The sequence below is a fragment of the Cucurbita pepo genome, chromosome 8 (genome assembly GCF_057944985.1).
Source record: "Cucurbita pepo subsp. pepo isolate OVF chromosome 8, ASM5794498v1, whole genome shotgun sequence".
Lineage (NCBI taxonomy): Eukaryota > Viridiplantae > Streptophyta > Magnoliopsida > Cucurbitales > Cucurbitaceae > Cucurbita > Cucurbita pepo.
This window is the reverse complement of record NC_141805.1, coordinates 5,666,898-5,692,876: the sequence shown is the minus strand read 5'-3', so window position 1 is coordinate 5,692,876 and position 25,979 is coordinate 5,666,898. Positions and strand designations below refer to the sequence as shown.

Sequence of the window (25,979 nt, the reverse complement as noted above, 5' to 3'; positions counted from 1 at the left end):
AGATCGTTGCATGTATTTGCATTTTCCGACCGCAACAGTGTGATTATTTACAGAGTATTTTTTTAAATTATCAAACCAAGTGCTATTTTTTTTAGATGAAGGTAAGACAACCATGTAGGGTCACTATATAGGCTATGAGAATGAAGGTATGATAGTTGCATTTTCTATTCAAGTTATAGCCCTTAGGTTAGATATCAAAATTAGTTACTTAACATTAATGTTTAAAATATGGAAGTCTCGATTTTATGGAAATGTCAATATCAATAGATAATTTTGAAAAAAAAAATATATCCAACAAAAATACTAATAAATTAAATTAATAAAATAATAAAAAAAAAACTTATTTTACAATTTTAAATATATTAAAATACTTATCATTGACTCGAGATAAAAGAGGCATATGATGATGTAATTAATATGAAGTATAATGGATAACAATTCAAAAATTATGAAAATGTTGTAATAAATAATTATTTGAAAAAAAAAATTAATTGCCCAGCTTAGTGAACCACTAATTATTCATCGTCTTCTTCAAAATTAAAATTAAAGTTGTTTCTATAAATTATTAAATAAATAAAGAAAGAAAAGAAAAAGAAAAATGTAGCAATTAAATCTACAATTTTCATTTCATTGACCGTGACCGAGAGTATTGACACGGACCATTGTATTCTTTTTTCATTAATATGTCGATATCTAATATTGTCCACCAAATCCACTTTTTAATCATATTGTATAAAATTGACCTTATATTTAATAAAAATATCAAAACATAATATTAATAATAACTCTCTTCCTCGTTTAGAATAGTAAATTCTTATACGACGGTTTAAATATTCTCATAAATTTTTCAAAAGTTCCCATGGACTATGAGATCTCACGTCGGTTGAAAAAGAAAACCAAACATTTCTTAAAGTAATGTGGAAACATCTCTCACATACACATTTTAAAACCGTGAGACTAACGGCGATACGTAATGGGCCAAAGTAGATCATCCCTGCTGTCGGTGAGCTTAGGCTATTACAAATGTCATCAGAGCCAGACACCGAGCGGTGTGCCAACAAAGACGCTGGCCCCCAAGGGGGTGGATTGTGAGATCTCACGTCAGTTGGAGAGGAGAACGAAGCGTTCTTTATAGGAATGTGAAAACCTCTCCCTAACAAACATGTTTAAAAACCGTAAGGCTGACGGCGATACATAACGATTCCAAACGGATAATATCTACTAGCGGCGTACTTGGGCTGTTACACTGACATCCATATTTTCATTAAATTGAGTTCTCTACATTTTTCATCAACATTGTCATTTAAAACTTGAGTGTTAATATTACTTTCTTTAATTTTTCGTCATGAAAATTTTTAAGTTAAGGGTTTATTATGATTTCATGCAAGTGACACAGGTGAAACAAGATTTGAGGTTTCAAACATATACATCGTCGAATTTGTAATAAGACACAAGAATAGACGAACAACGTTGTTCATTTGAAAAAAAAAACTACGTACCATTATGTTACATTGCATTGTAATGAAACTATAAAAAGATGGTGGAATTCTGAGAAGATTTCCAAACCTATCATAACACGACGTACGACCAAACCGATTATTTAAACACGACATTGAAATGGAAAATTGAAGAAGAAACAAGAAACGAAAATGAAAGGATTTGGTTTCAAGCAGGGCATTGGAAGCCGGACGGAACCTTCTTTCCACAGTAGTTCAAAAGCAAGCTGAGGGAAACTGAGAGGTCAATCTTGAGACCCAAGGCTCTGGCCTTCACCGCAGTGCAAAGGCACACAGCAACTTCCAGGTCAACAAGGCCTTGGATTAGGGTGCAGCATGGGGATTTTGGTGGTGAGCCGATCACTAAGTGCACTAGATCGTCCAGCAAGTCGGCGCAGACGCCAAGCTTGAGGGTGTCCCTGGGGCACTTGGGGAGTGATGGTTGCTGCCTTGACGGGGTGGGCTTGTGGGGCTTGGGTGGCGGCGGTGGGCAAGGGACATAGGTGGAGCTGACCATAGTGAAGAAGAGGAGGTTGAGGGAGGAGGAGGGCAATGGGTGAAGAGAGCTTGGAAGCCATTGGTGGAGAGATAATGAAGGGTTGGTAGGTTTGTGCCATGGCTTGTGAAGAATTATGAGAAGGGTTAGGGTTTTTATAAATCCGGTTTGGGAATTTGTGGTATTTTAAAACAAAAATTCCTTATAAATTGCTGAATATGAAACACCTAACTTTACTTTATGAAGTTTTGAGGAATTGATTTGAGAGATGGGTTTTTAATTAGTTTGTCTTTTTTTAAAGTATTATAAAAATGTCAAATGGCCTACAAACTAGACGAAGTGATGTTCGATAATAAGATATCAAATACTTTTTAAAATAAATTATTGTGGTTTGTATGGTTGAAAAATAATATTTGATAGAATCAGACAAGTGAGTAATAGATGATAATCTAGAGATTATGTTTAGCACAAATAATTTTTACAAATATAATATGGCTTTATTTTAAATATAACTATGAGATGCCACGTCATTTTGAAGGAGTAACAAAACATTTTTTTGTTTTTTTTATAAGGGTGTGGAAACCTCTCCCTAGTAAATTGTAAAATTGGCGGCGATATATAATGAGTCAAAGCGGATAAATATATGTTAACAATGAGTTTGGATATATATTGATGTTAGTATGACATAACAGTACAACTTCTAAAACATGACAAGACTAAGATTGTTATTACGTGCATGCTTTGAAAATCTTTTAAAGTTTACTTAAGATGAAAATGGTTATAAGATAAAAGATCTCTCAAAAAAAAAAAAAAAAAAAAGACTTTTATTTAGGATCCCAAAAGTGAATTTTAAAACATAAATTGGACCGCTAAACTTCGATATAGGTTGTTTGCGAATAAGCAGTGATTGATTAGAGATGTAGTGGCAAAGACTTGTTCAATGTCAAAATGAAAGGAAAAAGCTTTGCTCTAAATCCGATGGAGAGAGAGCAGATGAGCTTTATATCAAGAGCTAGTGCCACTGAGATTTGGCACAAAAGACTTGGGCACTTTCATCATTGAGGTTTGCTTTAGATGCAATCAAAGAAGCTGGTAACAAGACTCGCTGACATTAATGATTACATTCCTCTTTGCCGTGCTTGTAATTTTGGGGAGCAACATAGCCAACCCTTTCCTAAACATTCATGGAGAGCCTCGAAAAAACTGCAGCTGGTTCATACTTATCTTTGTGGTCGTCAACGAACAACATCATTAAATGGTAATCTTTATTACATTGTTTTTATTTATTACAGGTGTATTTTGAAATTCAAAGCCAGAGTTGAGAATGAAAGTGCATGCTTGATTCAGATTATAAGATCAGATAATGGCAAGGAGTACACTTCAGAAACTTTTAACAGGTTTTGTGAAGAGGCTGGAATTGAACATTAATTGACAGCACTATACACTCCTCAACAGAATGACGTCAGTGAAAGGAGGAATAGATTCATAATGGAGATGATATTTCATCTATTGAAGAGTTTAGATGACCATAAAGTATCTTGTGCATCGTTCATGTTCTAGGATGATGCACAAATGTGTTTCTCAGTCCTAATGGTGGTGTAATCACACGACATTATGAGAAGAGTATTACTTGAGCATGGCCACATGTATAAAACAATAGGAATTCACCAAGAATTCATGAGGCGAATGAGCATTGCCTTGTTGGGTTTTATGTCCTAAAACTGATAGTTTGTAAACAAAAACATATTCTATTTTCAATAAAGTTATTATTGTTGTTTATTCAGTAAAGATTGTTATTGAATAAAGTGAAATTTACGATCATTAATCTGAATCCAATAAACTAAGAACACTCTGGCTATAGTATGATTACTTGAACTATATGTAGAGACATAAGAGTTGATCAAGTTCAAGTATATAGTCAAAATGATCTATAGTATAAGAATAAGGCTGAGTACTTTATTCTGGGGACACTATGGATGCGGCCTACTTTTGTATATGATATAAACAATGTGATCACTAAATTGTACATGTGGAGACATGTGAGTGGGGGCATCCTATGCAATGAGTATTGCATAAGATCGGACCATGAAGAAAACCACTCTCACTTTATAATGTCGTTTACTGTTGAGACTGATTTTCTTTTCATTCGATAACCTAGGTAACTTCGTTTTCATCCTGAGCTAACCATGAACTCCTGTTTATTCGAAATTATCCTTAGATTTGCATGGGTGAGAGTGGCTCTAGTTCGCCGACTCAATAGGCCTCCCATTTCAGGGGTAAGACTGGGTGAATGGCTGGGGACGTGGGGTGCAAGATGGAATTCGCTCCTACCCACTTTTAGGGATAGAAGAGAGGTAGTTCCCTTAAGCACTGACTCCAGGTCTTGAACAAGGGGCCCCACCCTCTCATTGGCCTGAGAGGGATTCGGTTTACTGGTTGGACCACAAACCAATTGTTCATTAGAGGATCAGTGAGACATAAGGAACAAGAAGTAACTTTAGGGGTAAAACGGTAAATTGACTCAGCTCTAGTTACGAACAACCTGTGAAGGATCGACTTACTAATCATGGTTATATCAAATGGACAGAAATATATCTATAGTGAGGGGAGTGCAACTACTAGGCTATAGTGGAGTGTCCTAGTAGTTAACGAATGTTGGTTAACAAGGTTAATGAGTTTAGCCGGTTAATCTTGGATCGTTGGAGCCAATGATCTATAGGTCCATTAGGTCCCTCTGCTAGCTCATATCGGACTAAACCATAGAACAGTGTGACGAGTGAGTTCGAAGTGTTCGAATTCAAATTAGGGAATATGCGCTACATATATACGATATATTTAACCGCATTTTTGTTTTATTTACGAATTAAACAAAAGGAGAGAATCTGAGATATTTAAATAAAATTTAAATATCTTAATCAATTATGTGTCGGAATTGATTGGGATTGACATTTGAATTAATATTAAATATTAATTAAATAGTTTAATTAATCATTTAATGTTACTTTAATTTGAAATTCATTATTCAAATTAATTGTTGAATTAAAATGAAGAAAGTCAAAATGTTAACTTCATCTCATGGAAAAATCCATGTTAGTTGAATTTTGAGGTGTCAAAATTTGGTTTAACCAAACTTGCATGTTTGCCAAATAAACCCCACAAGTTTGAGTGGAATTTTGAGTGTCAAAATTTGGTTAACTCAAACATGCATGCTTGCCACATAATCCCAAACATTTGAGTGGAATTTTAAGTGTCAAAATTTGGTGATCTCAAATTTGCATGAACATGCAAACATGACTCTTTAAATAGAGTGATCATGGTACATGGAAGGTCTTCTTCTTCTTGGTGAAAAACCTTGAGAAAAACCTCTCACAAACACTCTCTTCATATATACAAAATCCCTCCCAAGTTTAGTCACTCACCGGATTCCACAATCCCGTTCTAAGGTCGGAGGATAGTGGAGAAGACACTAGTGGTGGTTCGAAACCGGTTCGTGAGCAAAAAGAAGTTTGAACTACAAAAGGTTAGTATTCAAACTCATTAAATTTTAATACTTATGAACATGCTAGTTATTTACTATAATTCATGTTCTAAAAGTGCCTAAGATCCAAATTGCTTCTGCATGTGTTATATTAACACCATCAAGCCTAGCCTCGAAATTGGTCTACATTAAGACAAAGAAGGCAGAGAGATTCATCGTAGACTTGGATGAAGGTGTTTGCCTCGACCTAGGCTTACTCAGTAAAGCTATTCATTAAGATTTTCTCAACTCGACCAAGGTGGCCTCAACCTCAGTGACTTATTTCTAGCCTCGATGGCTTAGGCCTCGACCTTGACTCTAAGATCATCCCCTTGTCATGGCTTTCTAATACTGCATGGGTAACAAATTTTGATTTGTTAACTTATTTGATTCGGTTTGGCGTTTTTATTCACTCATTCCCATTAAGGTTTAGCTTCTCCTTTAGTCTCAAGTTAATGTTTTATGTAACGATTCTAAATTTTTACATACTCAGAGTCGCTACCAAGTCTCATGCTTATCTCTTAAATGCGGAATATAGCTCTTAGATACTCATAAAAAAATACCGGAAAATTTAAAACACATTCAGAACACTTCAAACTACTAGAACACATTGTCGGTCTTACGTGTTTCAAAGTATAACGTTGGAATTTAAAATTAAAACAAGACAATTACAAATGGAATAATCTAAATAATGAAATAAAAGCGTCCTATACTCCTATGACTAAGAATTTAAACATGCAACTACCTTATGCACGTGCCACAGTATCTATTTCCGATGTCGTCGTCGTCCGTACATGGGCGTCTTCTCTTTACTTGAAAAATGATATCTGGCACACGGCTTGAGTATTTCGATAAATACTCAGTAAGTGACCCACTGTAGGGGTCATGCTGATGCAAACACGTGCAACATGCTCTTGGGATCGAGCTCTAACTCATCTAGGAGTGACCTCCAATCTCGAACAAATTGGATGTGTAGTACTTCTTTACACATGACCCACACGTGCAAGCGTGAATCCTCCAGGACCTCGCCTGGACCCTCTAATCAAGCTAATCTGTAACGACGTCTGGAAGTTAGCGGAACCCCATAGTGTCATGAACTATCCAAACTTGATAGTATGGGTAATTATCATAGGTTTATGTATGGAGCACAATTGCGAGTATGAACTATTTATTGAGCTGTATTTCTTGAGGCTTCAACTCTACCGTAGAAAGGAGAGACTTAAAATATAAATATATCTAAGAATAGCTTAACAATCCTCACATTTGTGCCGATCAAGATAGGTCTTAAACAAAGATACTCTAATTTTCCATACGTTAATAACTTCGCCTACGAAATGGCTTTAACGTTGGCTTGGTTGAATGACTTGTATGATGTATGAATGACGAATTTTTCATGATTGTTTGATGCGTTTTGTGTTATGTTATGTTTATGCAATGCTACAAGATGTACTATAATATGATTATGTCATGTTATGGAACTATGTTGTGATATTAATGTTGTATGATGCATGAACCTCCATATATTACACTACATAAACTACCATTTCATGTACGCGTGGTATTATGCACTTTCCTTTCCCTCCATAGCTTCTGCCAACGTGAGTTTAAGCTAGCCCAACAAGTAGACTTAGAGGATACGTATACGAGTCTACTAGGTGGATCTATGTGTGCATGTGTAGAGAAATATTACACATTCAACTCTATCCAGACTGAAAAGTAGAGATCGTTGCATGTATTTGCATTTTTCGACCGCAACAGTGTGATTATTTACTGAGTATTTTTTTAAATTATCAAACCAAGTGCTATTTTTTTTAGACGAAGGGAAGACAACCATGTAGGGTCACTATATAGGCTATGAGAATGAAAGTATGATAGTTGCATTTTCTATTCAAGTTATAGCCCTTAGGTTAGATATCAAAATTAGTTACTCATTAATGTTTAAAATATGGAAGTCTCGATTTTATGGAAATGTCAATATCAATAGATAATTTTGAAAAAAAATATATATACAACAAAAATACTAATAAATTAATTTAATAATAAAAAAAAAACCTATTTTACAATTTTAAATATATTAAAATACTTATCATTGGCTCGAGATAAAAGAGGCATATGATGATGTAATTAATATGAATTATAATGGATAACAATTCAAAAATTATGAAAAGGTTGTAATAAATAATTATTAGAAAAAAAAATTAATTGCCCAGCTTAGTGAACCACGAATTATTCATCGGTCTTCTTCAAAATTAAAATTAAAGTTGTTTCTATAAATAATTAAAAAAATAAATAAAGAAAAGAAAAAGAAAAATGTAGCAATTATCTCTACAATTTGCTTTTCATTGACCGTGACCCGAGAGTATTGCCACGGTCCATTGTATTCTTTTTTCATTAATATGTCAATATCTAATATTGTCCACCAAATCCACTTTTTAATCATATTGTATAAAATTGACCTTATATTTAATAAAAATATCAACCCATAATATTAATAATAACCCTCTTCCTCGTTTAGAATAGTAAATTCTTATACGACGGTTTAAATATTCTCATAAATTTTTCAAAAGTTTCCATGGACTATGAGATCTCACGTCGGTTGAAAAAGAGAACGAAACATTTCTTAAAGTAATGTGGAAACATCTCTCACAGACACATTTTAAAACCGTGAGACTAACGGCGATACGTAACGGGTCAAAGTAGATAATCCCTGCTAACGGTGAGTTTAGGCTATTACAAATGGCATCAGAGCCAGACACCGAGCGGTGTGCCAACAAAGACGCTGGCCCCCAAGGGTGTGGATTGTGAGATCCCACGTCAGTTGGAGAGGAGAACGAAGCGTTCTTTACAGGAATGTGAAAACCTCTCCCTAACAAACATGTTTTTAAACCGTAAGGCTGACAGCGATACATAACGATTCCAAACGGATAATATCTACTAGCGGCGTACTTGGGCTGTTACACTGACATCCATATTTTCATTAAATTGAGGTCTCTACATTTTTCAACAACATTGTCATTTAAAACTTGAGTGTTAATATTACTCTCTTTAATTTTTCGTCATGAAAATTTTGAAGTTAAGGGTTTATTATGATTTCATGCAAGTGACACACGTGAAACAAGATTTGAGGTTTCAAACATATGCATCGTCAAATTTGTAATAAGACACAAGAATAGACGAACAATGTTGTTCATTCTACGTACCATTATGTTACATTGCATTGTAATGAAACTATAAAAAGATGGTGGAATTCTGAGAAGTTTTCCAAACCCATCGTAACACGACATACGACCAAACTGATTATTTAAACACGACATTGAAATAGAAAATTGAAGAAGAAACAAGAAACGAAAATGAATGGATTTGGTTTCAAGCAGGGCATTGGAAGCCGGACGGAACGTTCTTTCCACAGTAGTTCAAAAGCAAGCTGAGGGAAACTGAGTGGTCAATCTTGAGACCCAAGGCTCTGGCCTTCACCGCAGTGCAAAGGCACACAGCAGCTTCCAGGTCAACAAGGCCTTGGATTAGGGAGCAGCATGGGGATTTTGGTGGTGAGCCGATCACTAAGTGCACTAGATCGTCCAGCAAGTCGGCGCAGACGCCAAGCTTGAGGGTGTCCCTGGGGCACTTGGGGAGTGATGGTTGCTGCCTTGACGGAGTGGGCTTGTGGGGCTTGGGTGGCGGTGGTGGGCAAGGGACATAGGTGGAGCTGACCATAGTGAAGAAGAGGAGGTTGAGGAGGAGGAGGGCAATGGGCGAAGAGAGCTTGGAAGCCATTGGTGGAGAGATATTGAAGGGTTTGTAGGTTTGTGTGATGGCTTGTGAAGAATTATGAGAAGGGTTAGGGTTTCTATAAATGGGGTTTTAGAATTTGTTGTATTTTAAAACAAAAATGCCTTATAAATTGCTGGATATGAAACACCCAACTTTTTCAGTTACTTTATTAACTTTTGAGGAATTGATTCTAGAGATGGGTTTTTAATTAGTTTGTCTTTTTTTAAAATATTATAAAAATGTCAAATGACCTACAAAATAGACCAAGGGATGTTTGATAAGAAGATATCAAATACTTTTTAAAACAAATTATTGTTTGAAAATAATATTTGATAGAACACTCCAGACAAGTGGGCAATAGATGATAATGTAGAGATTGTTTTTAGCACAAATAATTTTTACAAATACAATATAGTTTTTTTTTTTAAATATATCTATGAGATTCCACGTCATTTTGAAGGAGTAACGAAACATTTTTTTTATAAGGGTGTGGAAAACTCTCCCTAGTAAATTGTAAAATTGGTGGCGATGTATAATGAGTCAAAGCGGATAAATATATATTAACAATGAGTTGTGGTATATATTGATGTTAGTATGACATAACAATACAACCTCTAAAACATGACAAGACTAAGATTGTTATTACATGCATGCTTTGAAAATCTTTAAAAATTTAATTAAGATGAAAATGGTTATAAGATAAAAGATCTAAAAAAATATATCTTCGATATTTATGTTCGTCATGATATCATGTGGGTCTTTCCCTCTGTGGTGTTTGGCGCGTCAGCACATTTAACCCAACGAGTCAAGCCTTAGGGGTATGTAAACGAGTCCATCCTTAACGGTCCATGTGCGCATGTGAGCTGTAATGACCCGAAATTTTCTACTTAATTTAAGGTCGCTACTGTATACGTACCATAAACATTGAATGCGGAAGACTTTATTTGAATTCCATAAAACATAACCTTTATTTTAAAACAAAGTCCTGGACTTAGGTGTTTTGAAAACATCATTAAAACGACACAACAAAAGGCTAAGTTAAAAACATCCTATTCTAGCCCAAGTATAAGAAAATAAATACCATTACCCTCTGCATGTGCCTTGGTCTCGAGTTGCGATATCGTCGTCAACCGTACCGGAATGCCTTACCTTAACCTGAAAAATGTAGTAGCATATGGCTTAGTATTTAAAGAAATACTCAGCAAGTGACACCACTATTGGGGTTAAATGCAACAATCACATGCAATGAAATGATGAGACCTATCTTTCGTTTCGTTTTCCCTACGATGCTGTCGCAACGGATAATTTTGGACGTGTACCATATACTCTACACACAGCCCATACGTGCGAGTATGGGATCACCAGCTAATTCACACACTGCTGGGCCACCTTCCTTATCCGGTGGGCATACCCTAGGAGCCCCTTAGACCAGACACTCGGTAGAACTAGTAACCGTCACGGTAGCGCTATGTAGAGCATAACGATCGTTGTCCTGCCATTGGATGTACGCGTCCGTACCCTCGTGATGGGATAGGGGTATCCCTCCCAAATGCATGAGCAAACATAATGCATGAGGTCCCAAAACTTTTCCATTTTCATTATCCTTTAATACAACCCCGCTAGCATTATGTAAGTATCATATAATTTTTCATATCGTTTCAGATATCGTTCATCATTCATGTCATATCGTTTGTCATCCTTCAATTCTCAAATCATACATAATTCTAACGGGGTTATACTTCATGTCATTTATCGTAATTTCATGTCATTCATATCGTGCCGTATACACACAATTTAGGAGACCTAACATAACGTTCTATGCTTTTAACATAACATTTCATCATATACACATCATACCATAACATATTGCATCACAATGTCTCATATCATAAACGAGTCATAACATAAACACTTCATAGTCATATCATTCTCTAACTTATCATAGCCTTAACGTTCTTTACTTATCACAGACATATCATTACGTTAACGTACCTTAGTCATCTCATCACAAGAACTTAACCTAACCCTATCGTTCTATCAATCTATCACAAACATATCCCTTTCTACCCGTAGCCTAACTGTATTCTTCCATCAATCTCTCTTATCCATATCACTCTGGTATGTAACCTAACCTTAACGTTTCATGAACGTATTTTACTCCTATCGTTACATTTCATTTTGTGCATCCTTCTCGTATCATATCTCAAACATATCATTGAACACATCGTACCGTAATTATTATTAAACAATTCACATATTATAACATATACATAACAAATAAGAAGCATATCGATCCACAAACAATTCACACATATCAATATATATGACACGTGCAGAATCACGGGGCACGTGTCAACAACAAATATAACCATGCCGATAGTAAGTTCACTTACTTGGCTAGCTTAAATCGTTGCCACGAATATATCTTTAATGAATGTTCGATTCTGTCCTTTGAAATCCGAGTCAACCTATGTGAGCCTAGAAAATCAGTTTCAAGTTTGAAATCTATAAAATTATTTCTCTCATTTACATGGGTCCATTGTTAAAAGTCTTGAAATATAATCAATAATTATATTTTTATTAAAAATCTTATTTTCCATGGTGTGGTAGAAAGAAAAGTATATACAACTATTTAAGTTATTGTGAGCTTTACTACTCTCTGTATTTACCATCTCCATTTACCTTTCCCTCTATATTTAGTTTGTGGTTTTTAATTCCCTAATTTTTTTTCCCCTGTGCCCTTTTCATTCTGTTCTCATGTATTCTAAATTTACAGTGGATCTTTGTTTCCAAATCTTTCCTTACCTCAATGTTTACTGTTCACAAATTTTCTTGGTCATTCTATTTTTAATCTATTCATTTGGCTACTGATATAAATTTAATCTAATATTACTAATGATTTGCTAGAATTCATATGAATGATGGACATTTAGTTTCTAACTCAAAACTAAACCATTGTAATAATTCAATGAACATCTAACTATAATTGGCTGTGATTTCTAAAAAACAATAGGATAAAAGAAAATGAAGATTTAATATATATCTTATTGATCGGATCTATCTTCACATAAATCTCACATAAATCACAGCTGAGTAAAAAGGCCATTCTCATTTTTTTTTCTCAAGTAAATCTGAAGTTGTTTTTCTGTTGCTCTGTGGCAGGAGGATGGGTTAAGGAGGGGAGGGAGGGAGGGGAGATAATTGTGATGAAAGGTTAGTGGAGAGGGGAAAGGTTGTTTTTTTGTTCATTCTTAACCAATAGTTTCTCTTTAACTATTCAAATATTGTAGTTTTGCATGTCAATAACTAAACTTAAATTTCTACTAATCATAATTTAGAAATAATGTTTATGTTAAATATTTATCTTTGTATAAGTTCTTTTTAATTATATTTTTCTTTATGATCGAAACAGTAAATGCAAGTTAAATAAATTGTTGAACATGAATGTATATGTCAACTATCGATGAAAATGTCATAACGGTTCGTATCAGTTATTTACGTGAGGGACCATTACGACTAATAAATTAAAGTAAAAAAAAAAAAAAAAAAACGGAATGAAATTGACCTACAAGAAATTAATATCCATATATTTATTTATTTATTTTTAAATTCAAATCCAACATTATAGTCAATGATATAATCCAATCCAATGATATATGTTCATTTTGGTTAATATTCTACATTTTATTAAAAAGATAGGTTTCATATTTATAATTTTAATTTCATGTGAAATAAATTTAATTCTTTTAATTAAAGTAGATTTTAAAAATTAAGAGGTGGAATTTATAATTATTTTAAATTAAGTCATTACTACACATCAGGATCTTGAAACAAATACAAATTTACTTCTCAATACAAGAATGTTTACCCTACTTCATGTGTTCCACGTGTTTATGCTCGGTAAGTACATGATCGACAAAACTCTAGTGATATATTATGAGCCTTTGCAGTTAGACAAAAGCTCGAGTAAAGAAAAAAAATATCTATATAGATTTTAGCTCGATAAGTGATGAAATTGCACATTAGAGAGATAACATTTATCACATGAAAATGATGATGGAGAAGTTCCTAGAGTTATTCCAAGCTTAAGATGTGTGTGTTATTTCTCAATCTTCATACTATCATTTCTTTTATTTCTAGCCAACGCCAATTTGGAGAACATGATGAAGAAAAAAGAAAATGGAGGAAGTCGATTTGGAGTTAGTTTTGGAACTATTCCTCGACGAGTAGGATAAAACGAACATCAACTCAAGAAATTTAGTGAACCCTGCACATGTCATTATTATGATTGTTTGCATGTATTATGTGATGCTATGCTATGTTATAAATTACGCTATGTCGTATTATGTATTGTTATAAGCTATGCTATAATACGACTATACCATGTTACCATCTTGTGGAATTATATTTATGATATTGATGATATGATGCATAAAACTTCATACACCAAGCTATGTAAATTATGTTAATTAGGGAAGATATGACAATTATTACGGATGCATGTCTCACAAACTTTGTATGTCATGAATGAATGAAGGTATGACTTGAATCATAAACTTATGTCATGGTTTTAAGCTATGGGGACCTCATGCATTTATGTGCGTCATTTGCACCAGGATACTTTCCCATTGTGATTAATACGAATGCGTACATTACGATATCTATTTTTGTCGTGATATTACGTGGGTCCTTTCTCCATGTGGTTTCTGGTAGCATGAGCGTGCATTAACCCGATGAATGAGGCCTAGGGAATATATACATGAGTCTATCTGGTGAGACTATGTGCACGTGCGTGGGCCGTGTGTATAAAAGTACTACACATTCAACCCTGCCCGGACTGAGTTTAAAGTCATGACATGATGGTTTTATGAAATGATAGGTCCCACCATATTGCATTTGATTGCATTTTTCTTACTTCAACAGTGGGGTTACTTATGGATTATTTCTTAAAATACTAAGTCGCATGTTACTCTTATTTCTTAGGTACAGGTAAGGTACTCTCGTATGGATGTGACGGCGTCGCGGTGAAGGCCATGAGATCAAAGCTAGGGTATTGTGTTCATGTTTGTTTTAGTAGTCCTTAGGTTATATCACGCCATCGCCTTATTGTTTTTTTTTTTTATCTCATTTTAATTCACATTAGCTATTTTTTGCTATATTGTTCATAGCAATATTGTTTTAATGAATTTATTATGAATGTTTAAGTCCACGACATCGTTTATGAAATATTTTCATAGACTTTTCCACACGTATTAGCCATGTCATGCATGTAGTAGTATCTATATTTGATTAGGAAAATTATGGTCGTATAGGCCTAGCCTTGTCACTACCTACAGTACCACAAGTGGCACCATCGATGCCTGTAGTAGTGTCGGTCTCCACTACGACTACCCTAATGTGGGAGACCTTTCATTTAATAAATATAGACTATGACAACCAAATAACAAGCGTAGGCAACCAACAACCCTAAGATGATGCAAGAGATGAAATAATTATGAAATTGTAAGAGAAACAGCCTTTGTATCATCAATTGGACTGTTAAATATCACGTGTTTGTTTAGATTGCTATCAGCTAATATCTAATTAAATCTCGTTGTAGTTAGGAGTTGATTTAGTTTTAATTTGTTTACTGGTTTGTTATGGTAGATTTCTAGGTAGATTTTTTAATATGTAGGAGTTGATTTCGATGTTAAGCACTTTTTTACTGCTTTATACACTCCGTTTCTTTGACATTCTATTCTTAATCATCATGCCTAATCATTCCCCAAAAAAGTTTCTTAAAACATGGATAGTTACTCGGATTTTTTTAGCACGTGTTTCAAATGACCCGATTTAGGGTTTCGGTTTTAAGCACTTTTTTTACTGCTTTATACACTCCATTTCTTCGACATTCTATTCTTGATCATCATGCCTAATCATTCCCCACAAAAGTTTCAAAAAACATGGACAGTTACTCGGTCATTTTAGCACGTGTTTCAAACCTCCCGGTTTAGGGTTTCCGAATTAGGGGTTCGATTTTAAGCACTTTTTATACTGCTTTATACACTCTGTTTCTTCGACAATCTATTCTAAATCATCATGCCTAATCATTCCTCACAAAAGTTTCTTAAAACATGAAAAGTTACTCAGTTTCTTTAGCACGTGTTTCAAACGTCTTGGCTTGAGGTTTCCGAATTAGGGTTTCGATTTTAAACACCTTTTTATTGCTTTATACACTCCGTTTCTTCAAAATTCTATTCTAAATCATCATGCCTCATCATTCCCTACAAAAGTTTCGAAAAACATGAACAGTTACTTGGTTTTTTAGCACGTGTTTCAAACGACCCGGTTTGGATTTTCTGAATTAGGGTTTCAATTTTAAGCCCTTTTTTATTGCTTTATACACTCCGTTTCTTCGACATTCTATTCTTCATCATCATGGCTAATGATTCCCCACAAATGTTTCGAAAAACATGGACAGTTTATCGGTTTTTTAGAACGTGTTGAAACGTCCCAGTTTGAAGTTTCCGAAATAGGGTTCGATTTTAAGCACTTTTTTACTGCTTTATACACTCTTTTTATTCAACATTCTATTCTAAATCATCATGCCTAATCCTTCCCCAAAGAAGTTTCTTAAAACATGGAAAGTTACTCGGTTTCTATAGCACGTGTTTCAACGTCCCGATTTGGGTTTTCCAAATTAGGGTTTCGATTTGAAGCACTTTTTTACTGCTTTATACACTCCATTTCTTCAACATTCTATTCTAAATCATCATGCCTAATAATTCCCCACAAAAGTTTTGAAAAACATGTACGGTTGCTCAGTTTTTTTAGCATGAGTTTCAAACGTCTCGGTTTGGGGTTTCCGAATTAGGGTTTCGATTTTAAGCACTTTTTTACTGCTTTATACACTCCGTTTCTTCAAAATTCTATTCTAAATCATCATGCCTCGTCATTCCCTAAAAAAGATTCGAAAAACATGGACAGTTACTTGTTTGAGAATAAGGAGTGATTGATTAGAGATGTAGTGCAAAGACTTGTTCAATGTCAAAATGAAAGGAAAAAGCTTTGCTCTAAATCCGATGGAGAAAGAGCAGATGACCTTTATATCCATAGCTAGTGCCACTAAGATTTGGCACAAAAGACTTGGGCTCTTTCATCATCGAGATTTGCTTTAGATGCAGTCAAAGAAGCTGGTAGAAAGACTCGCCGACATTAATGATTACATTCCTCTTTAACGTGCTTGTAATTTTGGGGAACAACATAGGCAACCCTTTCCTAAACATTCATGGAGAGCCTCGAAAAAACTGCAGCTGGTTCATACTGATCTTTGTGGTCGTCAACGAACACCATCATTAAATGGTAATCTTTATTACATTGTTTTTATTGATGATCTAATGAGAATTTGTTGGATCTTCTTGCTCAAGCAAAAGCCAGAAGTTGCGGATGTATTTTGAAATTCAAAGCCAGAGTTGAGAATGAAAGTGCATGCTTGATTCAGACTATAAGATCAGATAATTGCAAGGAGTACATTTAACAGTTTTTGTGAAGAGGCTGGAATTGAACATAAATTGACAGCAGTATACACTCCTCAACAGAATGACGTCAGTGAAAGGAGGAATAGGTTCATAATGGAGATGATATTTCATCTATTGAAGAGTTTAGATGACCATAAAGTATCTTGTGCATCGTTCATGTTGTAGGATGATGCACAAATGTGTTTCTCAGTCCTAATGGTGGTTTAATCACACGACATTATGAGAAGAGTATTACTTGAGCATGGTCACATGTATAAAACAATAGGAATATACCAAGAATTCATGAGGCGAATGAGCTTAGCCTAGCCTCGAAATTGGTCTACATGAAGACAAAGAAGGTAGAGAGATTCATCATAGACTTGGATGAAGGTGTTTGCCTCGACCTAGGCTTACGCAGTAAAGCTATTCATCAAGATTTTCTCAACTCGACCAAGGTGGCCTCAACCTAAGCGACTTATTTCTAGCCTCGATGGCTTAGGCCTCGACCTTGACTCTAAGATCATCCCTTTGTCATGGCTTTCTAATACTGCATGGGTAACAAATTTTGATTTAACTTATTTGATTCGGTTTGGCATTCCTCGTATTTTATTTTTTATTCACTCGTTCCCACTTAGGTTTAGCTTCTTCTTTAGTCTCAAGTTAATGTTTTATGTAACGATCCTAAATTTTTACATACTCAGAGTCGCTACCAAGTCTCATGCTTATCTCTTAAATGCGGAATATAACTCTTAGATACTCATCATAAATAACAGAAAATTTAAAACACATTCAGAACACTTCAAACTACTAGAACACATTGTCGGTCTTACGTGTTTTAAAATATAACGTTGGAATTTAAAATTAACACAAAACAATTACAAATGGAATAATCTAAATAATGAAATAAAAGCGTCCTATAATCCTATGACTAAGAATTTAAACATGCAACTACCTTATGCACGTACCACAGTATCTATTTCCGATGTCGTCGTCGTCCGTACATGGGCGTTTTGTCTTTACCTGAAAAATGATATGTGGCATACGGCTTGAGTATTTCAAAGAATACTCAGTAAGTGACCCATTGTAGGGGTCATGCTGATGCAAACACATGCAACATGCTCTTGGGATCGAGCTCTAACTCATCTAGGAGTGACCTCCAATCTTGAACAAATCGGATGTGTAGTACTTCCTTTACACATGACCAACACATACGAGCGTGAATCGTCCGGGCGCTCGCCTGGACCCTTTAATCAAGCTAATCTGTAACGACGTCTGGAAGTCAGCGGAACCCCATAGTGTCATGAACTATTCAAACTTGATAGTTTGGCTAATTATCATAGGTTTAATGTATGGAGCACAATTACGAGTATGAACTATTTATTGGGCTGTTTTTCTTGAGGCTTCAACTCTACCAGAGAAAGGAGAGATTTAAAATATAAATATATCTAAGAATAGCTGATCGCTTGTGGATGTATAGAATAAAATGATGTAAAATTCACAAGAATAAGTGCAAGTATACACTATCTCAAGTACCAAGTAATAAGTAAATTATCGATTCCACAGGGAACCTATCTTTTTTATTAATTTTATCGCTGGAAATTGAGTTTTTGGGTAACATTCAAATGGGTGTTGGAGATTTTAACTATTTAAACAAAACTAAACAGAGTGCTACTGCTGTCGAAAAACAGAAAATTGAGACAATCAACTATAATGAGGAAGGTTCGGCTAAGAGAGATTAAATAGATAAGTTGTTGAGTTTTGTGGTTGATTTTAGTTCCTTTTAATAGATTCTCAACCCCACTTCCGAGGGTCATGAATGGTGATTATTTCCATAATCGTTGTAATTTCTATCAACAAGGCTATAGGAGAAGAATTATTCCTAACCCTTCTATTACCCTTCAAGTCTCCTTCCTATCAAACTTGAGTATTAAAGAGAATTTCATTGCTCCCTCTCTTCGCCCGAACAAGAGAACAACTATGTATGTAAAGTAGCTAATTAAACATACATGTAAATCATTAACAACAACTCTTTAATAAACTAAAATCATACCATCAACATACTTAAACTATATAAAACTCTCTCGCCTCCCCTATTAAGTTTAGCTCTCCATACAAACTGAATTAAACAGAGGAATCTGCATCTTGATCAAGTAAAATAGATGGAATAAGAAAAGAGAATAAGGAAATAGAGAGTTATCCCGGTTTGTTGTCGTTCGTCAATGGAAGTTCCCTTCTCTTGAGCTCTCACGTCCACCTCTTTGCCTTAATCAATCCTTGTTGGTCTCCATTTCCTTCTGCTGTCAACAGCTGCTGGATTAGGGTTTTCTTCTTCTTCTCTAGTTTCATAGCAGTTCACTGCAGCAGAGGCTGCTGCTGTGTAATTCGATTTTTCTCCCCAAAGTGTAGCTCTCCTTCTCTTAATCTTCCTTTTCCTTTTATATTGAGCATGGGTTCCCCTTTAGGGCTGAAAATGAATAAGTTGTCCACATAGGATGTTCCTCATTGGGTAATCAATGACCCACTTGGACTGCGGACGTGGATTTAAAATTTTCATGTCATCCCCCATTTGTTTCCAAATTTGCTACTCCCACATGGTTTAGCATAAATGTCTAAAATTTTACCACGTAACTCAATTAAACATACAATTAACATCGATTTATGCAAAATCATACTTTTTTTCATGTTGGACCGCAATAAACGATCTCATGCTCACTAAGTAGAATAAATGGGGTAATAAATGAGTAAATTGTGAATAAGAGTGCAATATTAACTACAAAAGGACTTAATATGACTCTACTATTAGAGAGTTATCAATAGCTCAACAATCCTCACATTTGTGCCGATCAAGGTAGGTCTTAAACAAAGATACTCTAATTTTCCATACGTTAATAACTTCGCCAACGAAATGGCTTTAATGTTGGCTTGGTTAAATGACTTGTATGATGTACGAATGATGAATTTTTCATGATTGTTTGATGCGTTTTGTGGTATGTTATGTTTATGCAATGATACAAGATGTACTATAATATGATTATGTCATGTTATGGAACTATGTTGTGATGTTAATGTTGTATGATGCATGAACCTCCATATATTACACTACATAAACTACGATATCATGTACGTCGTGATATTATGCACGCTCCTTTCCCTCCATAGCTTCTGACAACGCGAGTGTAAGCTAGCCCAACAAGTAGACTTAGAGGATACGTATACGAGTCTGCTAGGTGGATCTATGTGTGCATGTGTAGAGAAATATTACACATTCAGCTCTATCAAGACTGAAAAGTAGAGATCGTTGCATGTATTTCCATTTTCCGACCGCAACAGTGTGATTATTTACTGAGTATTTTTTTAAATTATCAAACCAAGTGCTATTTTTTTTAGATGAAGGCAAGACAACCATGTAGGGTCACTATATAGGCTATGAGAATGAAAGTATGATAGTTGCATTTTCTATTCTAGTTATAGCCCTTAGGTTAGATATCAAAATTAGTTACTTAACATTAGTGTTTCAAATGTTAATGTTGACAAAAAAAATATCGAAGTCTCGATTTTATGGAAATGTCAATATCAATAGATAATTTTGAAAAAAAATATATATATAAAACAAAAATACTAATAAATTAAATTAATAAAAAAAAAACCTATTTTACAATTTTAAATATATTAAAATACTTATTATTGACTCGAGATAAAAGAGGCATATGATGATGTAATTAATATGAATTTTAATGGTTAACAATTCAAAAATTATGAAAAGGTTGTAATAACTAATTATTGGAAAAAAAAATTAATTGCCCAGCTGAGTGAACGAAGAATTATTCATCATCTTTTTCAAAATTAAAATTAAAGTTGGATCTATAAATAATTAAATAAATAAATAAAGAAAAGAAAAAGAAAAATGTAGCAATTATCTCTACAATTTGCTTTTCATTGATCGTGACCGAGAGTATTGACACAGACCATTGTATTCTTTTTTCATTAATATGTCGATATCTAATATTGTCCACCAAATCCACTTTTTAATCATATTGTATAAAATTGACCTTATATTTAATAAAAATATCAACACATAATATTAATAATAACCCTCTTCCTCGTTTAGAATAGTAAATTCTTATACGACGGTTTAAATATTCTCATAAATTTTTCAAAAGTTCCCATGGACTATGAGATCTCACGTCGGTTGAAAAAGAGAACGAAACATTTCTTAAAGTAATGTGGAAACATCTCTCACATACACTTTTTAAAACCGTGAGACTAACGGCGATACGTAACGGGCCAAAGTAGATAATCCCTACTAACGGTGAGCTTAGGCTATTACAAATGGCATCAGAGCAAGACACCGAGCGGTGTGCCAACAAAGACGCTGGCCCCCAAGGGGGTGGATTGTGAGATCCCACGTCAGTTGGAGAGGAGAACGAAGCGTTCTTTATAGGAATGTAAAAAACCTCTCCCTAACAAACATGTTTCAGAACACTTCAAACTAATAGAACACATTGTCGGTCTTACTTTTTTCAAAATATAATGTTGGAATTTAAAATTAAAACAAAACAATTACAAATGGAATAATCTAAATAATGAAATAAAAGCGTCCTATACTCCTATGACTAAGAATTTAAACATGCAAATACCTTATGCACGGGCCACAGTATCTATTTCCGATATCGTCGTCGTCCGTACATGGGCGTCTTGTCTTTACCTGAAAAATGATATTTGGCACACAGCTTGAGTATTTCGAAAAATACTCAGTAAGTGACCCACTGTAGGGGTCATGCTGATGCAAACACATGCAACATGCTCTTGGGATCGAGCTCTAGCTCATCTAGGAGTGACCTCCAATCTCGAACAAATTGGATGTATAGTACTTCTTTACACATGACCCGCACGTGCGAGCGTGAATCCTCCAGGCGCTCACCTGGACCCTCTAATCAAGCTAATCTGTAACAACGTCTGGAAGTCAGCGAAACCCCATAGTGTCATGAACTATTCAAACTTCATAGTTTGTCTTATTATCATAGGTTTAATGTATGGAGCACAATTGCGAGTATGAACTATTTATTGGGCTGCTTTTCTTGAGGCTTCATGTAGCGCTCCAGTATTTAAAAAAAAAAAGGGGAAAAAAAGAAAAAATAAATTAGGTCATAATAGTCATTTTGCCCTTATTACTTGAGGGGTCTCTTTTGGCTGAGGCATAATTTGGAAAAGAGAAAAAAAGAGGGGAGAGGAAGAAGAAAGAAGAGGGAAAAAGATTAAGGTTTTGAGGAATGAGGAGGAGATCGAATCTGAATGGACGCCGGAGATTCGAGTCCCCAATCTAAACCGTCAATAGTCCGAGGCAAGGTGCTCTAACGAATCGCACCTTCCTATTTCAAAACGTCCAAGAACTTCAGGTTAGTCCATGAGTGTCTAGATCGAGAAATCATTAAGATTTTCGTGTGTTAGTGACGTTTTGTGTTGATCCTTGGACTCTTACCCCCAACATCGCTCTCTGGTTAAGTTCTGGAGTGAAGGTGGCCAAGATTGACGTTCGAATCGGAGTTTCAAGAAAATGTGATTTTTGGTAAGAACTCGTATTTTTTTCTCCGAATTCGAACTCAAATAATAAAATCTGTGATTATCATAAAATTTTAAGAAAATTGTTTCGAAGGAGTAGAATATGAGATCTACAAGGTTCGTGAAGAAAATTTGTCGAATCGGATTACAAATTGAAAGATAAAAAAGTCGAAAGAAAATAGATCGAAATGTGAAGAGACTTGGAAAATGAAAAAAAAAAAAACGCAGGAGGGAGGGTGGAGGCCGCCACGAATCGGTCGGCAATAGAGGAGAGCGGCGGAACCAGTGATCGACACGTGTCGATCACTTGCTGGTGAGGCATGACCTCACCCGGCAGGACACGCGTCAGGCGCGCAGACTTGGCCGGCCCGACCCGCGCAGCACGTGAAGAGCCCGACTAGGTGCCTCTGACCTGCGCCTACGCGGGGAGCAGTGCGTGGGGCACGCGCGCGTAGTGACCCTCCACGGCGCGCGTGAGGCACCGATTTTCTTCCCGTTCTGTCTCTGTTTGCTTGTTTTCCGATCCGATTTTGATGCTGACCCTATTATTATGTGAATTAAGACTTGTGAAGGAAATTTCAGATTTGTTGGAATCCATTCCGTCAAGAAAACTCGAACTCGGGAAGGCACGCGTCAACCAAGTAAGTAGCCATTTGGATTCCCACGAGCAGTACTTGTAGGAACCGCTAGGAATAAGCATGCATGCTACCACCTATGAAATTAGCTAGCCGGACATAGCATAATAGTATAGAAACTGCGAATATGAGATGATTATGGAAAGCTAGATACGAAATGTGTATTAAATCTGTTTTGATTGAGACTCTGATAATGTATGTATGCATGAAGAGGTTGGGAAACTTGTGAAATCTGCGCTCCGGGTAAAGATGGACGTTATCTTCCCGTTGAGCATGTTTGTTAATATTGCATGAACTGCTGCGTGTTAACTCTTATGCATGATGATTACTTGTGTATCTTTCTTGATGAATAGGAAGAAATTATGAGCTTAGATTAGGGTGCTTGTGACTAAGTAGGCTAGACGAGACCCTTGATTGGGGGACCTCTAGAATACCGTGCAATTAGACCCGCAAAATGATTACTGCAGATCCAGAGCCCAGAATTCCAAACCCGATAGGTTTGTGAGACCAGGCACGAGAATCCTAGAGATACACGAATCCATGTCTAAGCCACCAGGTTCCACCCTAGAAAGAATAATATGTTACCACGGTAACTATAGGTAGCCCGCTAGAGTTGAGCAGTGTAGGTAGTGTCATCAGAACCTCACTTCTCTCTCTCCTCCGATATCGTACTGTCGAGACAGAGCTCCGGTACGGTGATCGTTGAGCTTAGCAAATCCGGATACGGAAGTGTGACAGGTGCCCAGACCTAGTGGTGATAGCTAAGGGGTCTTTTGAACAGGACTCCTGGGCTGTAGAAACTCGTCCCTGAGCGGGGGACGTGGAGCCACATAGGATGACTCAGTAGCTGACCGGCACACGGGGGGTCGCACCCCGTTTAGTGGATGTATGGTCCCGTGTGAGGGTCATCAGTTAACCTCCATGGATGATGTTCAGAGAGAGTCACATTTTCAGATCCAGCCATACAATCCCCTCAGATTTACTTATGTTGTCACACCTCACCTCAGGACACTGATCATTTCACTGCTTAAGACGGGCAAGCCTCCTAAGATACAGAAAAGAGAGTTGCAGCTTAGATCACTCTCCTTAGAAACCCGAGAAAGACCGTGGTTACCTACCAAGATAAGGATGCGAAAAGAGCCTACAAGTAGCCTGCTTACTGAGTATTTTTATACTCATTCCTTTCTACTCTTTTTTTTTCACGTGAGTGATGCCATGGATCGAGGAGGGAATGCATGCTGAATCTTAATGCCACATAGGAGTGTCCTTGGGCATCTATGAGTCTATGCATAATTTTGTTAGATTTGTCATGCATTGCTTGTAAACCATTTCCATACTTTTATTACTTGAACACCTGTTTTTGGATTTTAAACCTTTTACGTAATTGCAAAAGTTTTTTTTTTTTTTTAAATCTCGTCTTCTCTATTTGTTATTACACGATTTAATTGCATAGTCTGTTGGTCCAACCCTTGATTTCGAGATTCAAATTTTGGGCTGTGACACTTCAACTCTACCGGAGAAAGGAGAGACTTAAAATATAAATATATCTAAGAATAGCTCAACAATCCTCACATTTGTGCCGATCAAGGTAGGTCTTAAACAAAGACACTCTAATTTTCCATACGTTAATAACTTCGCCTACGAAATGGCTTTAATGTTGGCTTGGTTGTATGATGCATGAACCTCCATATATTACACTACATAAACTACGATATCATGTACGTCGTGGTATTATGCACGCTCCTTTCCCTCCATAGCTTCTGCCAACGTGAGTTTAAGCTAGCCCAACAAGTAGACTTAGAGGATACGTATACGAGTCTGCTAGGTGGATCTATGTGTGCATGTGTAGAGAAATCTTACACATTCAACTCTATCCAGACTGAAAAGTAGAGATCGTTGCATGTATTTGCATTTTCCGACCGCAACAGTGTGATTATTTACTGAGTATTTTTTTAAATTATCAAACCAAGTGCTATTTTTTTTTTTAGATGAAGGTAAGGCAACCATGTAGGGTCACTATATAGGCTATGAGAATGAAGGTACGATAGTTGCATTTTCTATTCAAGTTATAGCCCTTAGGTTAGATATCAAAATTAGTTACTTAACATTAATGTTTAAAATATGGAAGTCTCGATTTTATGAAAATATCAATATCAATAGATAATTTTGAAAAAAAAAATATATAAAAGAAAAATACTAATAAATTAAATTAATAATAAAATAAAAAAAACCTATTTTCCAATTTTAAATATATTAAAATACTTATGATTGACTCGAGATAAAAGAGGCATATGATGATATAATTAATATGAAGTATAATGGATAACAATTCAAAAATTATGAAAAGGTTGTAATAAATAATTATTAGAAAAAAAAAATTAATTGCCAGCTTAGTGAACCACGAATTATTCATCGTCTTCTTCAAAATTAAAATTAAAATTGTTTCTATATATAATTAAATAAATAAATAAAGAAAAGAAAAAAGAAAAAATGTAGCAATTATCTCTACAATTTGCTTTTCATTGACCGTGACCGAGAGTATTGACACGGACCATTGTATTCTTTTTTCATTAATATGTCGATATCTAATATTGTCCACCAAATCCACTTTTTAATCATATTGTATAAAATTGACCTTATATTTAATAAAAATATCAACACATAATATTAATAATAACCCTCTTCCTCGTTTAGAATAGTAAATTCTTATACGGCGGTTTAAATATTCTCATAAATTTTTCAAAAGTTCCCATGGACTATGAGATCTCACGTCGGTTGAAAAAGAGAACGAAACATTTCTTAAAGTAATGTGGAAACATCTCTCACATACACTTTTTAAAACCGTGAGACTAACGGCGATACGTAACGGGCCAAAGTAGATAATCCCTACTAACGGTGAGCTTAGGCTATTACAAATGGCATCAAAGCCAGACACCGAGCGGTGTGCCAACAAAGACGCTGGCCCCCAAGGGGGTGGATTGTGAGATCCCACGTCAGTTGGAGAGGAGA

General features: G+C 35.5%; 1 pseudogene; it reads right to left on the bottom strand.

The window, feature by feature from the left end:
- Positions 1–8,802: 8,802 nt before the first annotated feature.
- LOC147791417 (14 kDa proline-rich protein DC2.15 pseudogene) lies at positions 8,803–9,283 on the bottom strand (annotated as a pseudogene).
- Between the last annotated feature and the right edge of the window lie 16,696 nt (positions 9,284–25,979).